This window comes from Hevea brasiliensis, chromosome 3 (assembly GCF_030052815.1).
Source record: "Hevea brasiliensis isolate MT/VB/25A 57/8 chromosome 3, ASM3005281v1, whole genome shotgun sequence".
Lineage (NCBI taxonomy): Eukaryota > Viridiplantae > Streptophyta > Magnoliopsida > Malpighiales > Euphorbiaceae > Hevea > Hevea brasiliensis.
In genome coordinates, this window is record NC_079495.1 from 95428351 (window position 1) to 95431763 (window position 3413).

Below are 3413 nucleotides of genomic sequence, written 5' to 3' on the forward strand. Positions count from 1 at the left end.
TAGTTAATTCTTATTTGTTTGTCATTCCATATAAGATATATAGTGTCATCATTGTACTATATAATCACTTGTTCCTTACACAGTTACACTCACAAATAAAAAAATAATACAATGAAATGGATTATGTATAACAGTTTTATTGTAAACATTGATTATGATTATAATCAAAGGTTATAAACCGTATAAAAATTTCGCAAATAGACACTAATGGTTGTTCTCCAAATTTAGATCGCCCTTGTAATTAGAATTATTAGCGTTACCATTATTATCTTTCACCAAGCCCTCTATTTGGCGCTTCTACCAGCTTCACAAACAGAGATCCTTCAACCTAACGACTATGACCAAACGAACAAAGAAGGCCGATATTGTTTGGGAAGTATGGCACCATATGGTGCTAGTCTGCATAAGCAGATTATGAAGATAAAGCTTAGTCAACATAGCAATTTTTTTCTTTTTTTTTTTTTGAATTCTGTGGGAAGTATGCTGTGAAGAAGAAGACTGTGGGAATTTGAGGTTACAAGGATTATGATAAAATAAAAGCAAGCAGTACTTGCACTTTGAACATGCCAGATTGTGACTGTGAGAAGCACAATTAGAAGTTTGAAAGAATAAATCGAGAGCTGCGCTGTTATCGTCAGGCCTACTTTTCTATCTTTAGGCTGCGTCTGCACTTTTCTTAGCGATAAACGACTTGAAAATGTTTTGAAGTTAATTAAATCTACAGTTTTGATGGGTTGACGTTCATCTATAGACAAGGCATTCCGTGGAAGTTTTTGACCTAGAGGCTAGAGGCATCATTAAAGAAAATGGGTGATGCGGGACAGACGTCTTGCTGGTTGTTACCTATGTAGCATGGAAATGGAAACGCGGACACGAGGAAATGCGGAAACGAATATTGGGAAACGGCATTTTAAAAAATATAGGAAACGGAAACGTGAGAAAAACATGTAAATATAAAAAAATAGAGAGGTATATTTATAAATAAATAAATATATATATATATATCATGAAAGATATTCAATAATAAATAAAGTCCAAATCAAAATTCAAATTCAATCATAAAGATACATATTTAGAAGTTTCATACTTATAAGAAATAAACATTAACTACAATACATTCAAATGTTAAAAAAGAAAAGATAATGAAATTTATGGCATTTCCTCGACTTCACTGTCTTTCTCCTTCTCCATGCTTGTAGTTGCATTTTCATCAAATAAAATAGACTCTAACTCTAGTTCATCCAATGAAAGGTTAGCAAATTCAAGAACTCTCACATCTTCCATACTCCCAAATTGATCACCACCAACATTCGACAATTTTGTCTTCTCATCATAATATTGGGAGGAGTTTCTCGACAGAAGACGAAGATTATTATAGATAAAAACCAAGTCCTCTGCATGTATTGGAGTTAATTTATTCCTTCTACATAAATGAATGAAGGAATAAATACTCCAATTTCTTTCACAACAAGAGGAGGAAGTAGGTTGTCCAAGCACTTTAAAAGCCAACATTTTAAGTAAAGGTGCATTAGAACCAAAACATACCCACCATTTCCTAGGATCTGTAACATACATACTTCCAATAGAATCAGGATCAACAAAAGGTCCACTTTTCAAAGAAAAATTTGTAAATTCATCATTTGCTCTAATTCGTTTATCTTCATTAGAAAAAAATCATCCTAAAGCATTTAATTCTTTCAGTTAATACTTCTCCATCCATATGAGGAGGCACTCTACCTTCTCCCTCTTGAAGCCATTTTTCACTATAAAATCTTCAAAAATAAGAAAATAAATTTAGAAAATAATAAAAAAAATTATAACAAGAAGATGAGTATGTAAGTTAGAAATTTACCTTGGATTTAATGAATGAGCCAAACAATGAAGAGAAGTATTGCTCTTTGCCCAACGATCAATAAGAATTCGATGAACCACATAATAGAAAGGAGAAAACTTATCTGCTTGCTTTCCTTCATGATAAAAAATAACTTGCTTCACCTTTTCAATCATAGAATCCCACAACTCGTAAACCAAATGAAGGCTTGGTTTGTCTGTGTCACAAACTCTTATCATGTCATAAATGGGCCCAGTAAAAGCAATGATGTAATCAACCTTTTCCCACCAATCCTCATCTACCACTTTATCACGAACAAATCTAGCTTTGCCTTGGTGATCTTCTCAGTATTGTGCCCATTAATCACTCATAACCATTGCTTCTAAAGCACGTCTAATAAGTTTAAATCTTTTAAGCATCACAACAATAGAAGCAAAACGAGTGTCAACAACTGAAAGAAATTTCAAAGGGCTAAACCGATTATAAATTGCAAGCCTCATGGAATGATTCATTATAAAATTCTTGATTTGCAAAGCATCCCCATGGATTTCAGTGATCCAGTGACAAACATCATAAGTTTCTTGATTAGTTTCCAAATTTTTTGCTACACATATATTCTTCAAAGCAAGATTAAGAGTGTGCACAACACAAGGAGTCCAATAAATATGTGGAAAACCCTCAATGATTTCTCTAGCACCTTTACAATTTGAAGCATTATCAGTAATGACTTGTACCACTTTTTGATGACCCACCTAATAAATTACTTCTTTTAGCAAATTAGCAATAATTTTCTTATCTTTTACTTCACCAGAACAATCTACAGATTTGATAAACATGGGGCCAGACTCAGAAACAACCATAAAATTAATCAAAGGCCTCCTCTGGGGATCACTCCATCCATCACTCACAATACTAACACCCTTTTCTAACCAAGTGCTTTTAATTGGTTCAAGCAACCTCTCTACATTTGCTTTTTCTTGCTGAAGTAATGTGGTTCTCAATTTGTTATAACCAGGTGGCACATAAACACCCAAAGCATGATTAGCAGCAAAAGAATAAGAACTCATATAATAAGGATTTCTAGCAAAATTAAAAGGTAGACCCCTAGTGTAGAACATTCTAGCAATCTCTGCATCTAATTGAGCTCTAGTTTGCAAGTCAAAAGCTCTACCAAGAGGAGAATCATTAACTCTTCTTTTCTTCAAAGCTACTGAAATACTTGGTTTAGTTATATTCAATGAAGGAACAGAAGTTATACTAATAGGCAAAGAAACTCGCTTAGATTGTGAATTGGTAATTCTGTTTGTTGCCTCATCCTCCTATTTTCTCATTTCAGAAATACTATAATTTATCACTTTTTTATACACACCAATCCCTTTTTCCAGTGATTTTCAATAAATGAGCCCTCACTCTAGTATAAGTCCCTTGCTTTTCTTATCCACAAAAATTGCATATCCATTTACAATTACCCCCTCCTTCTCCAGTTTTCTCAAGTTTAGTTACATATCTCCACAAAGGATTAAATTCTTCCTCCCTAGTTTTTGAAGAAGTGGCACTAGTGCTATTTGCTTGGATAGAATTA

The 3413-nt window shown here is 33.4% G+C and overlaps 1 pseudogene; it reads left to right on the forward strand.

Annotated features, from left to right (window-relative positions):
- The first annotated feature begins 337 nt into the window (after nucleotides 1–337).
- Nucleotides 338–612, forward strand: LOC131178533 (60S ribosomal protein L37a-like; annotated as a pseudogene).
- The last annotated feature ends 2801 nt before the right edge of the window (nucleotides 613–3413 follow it).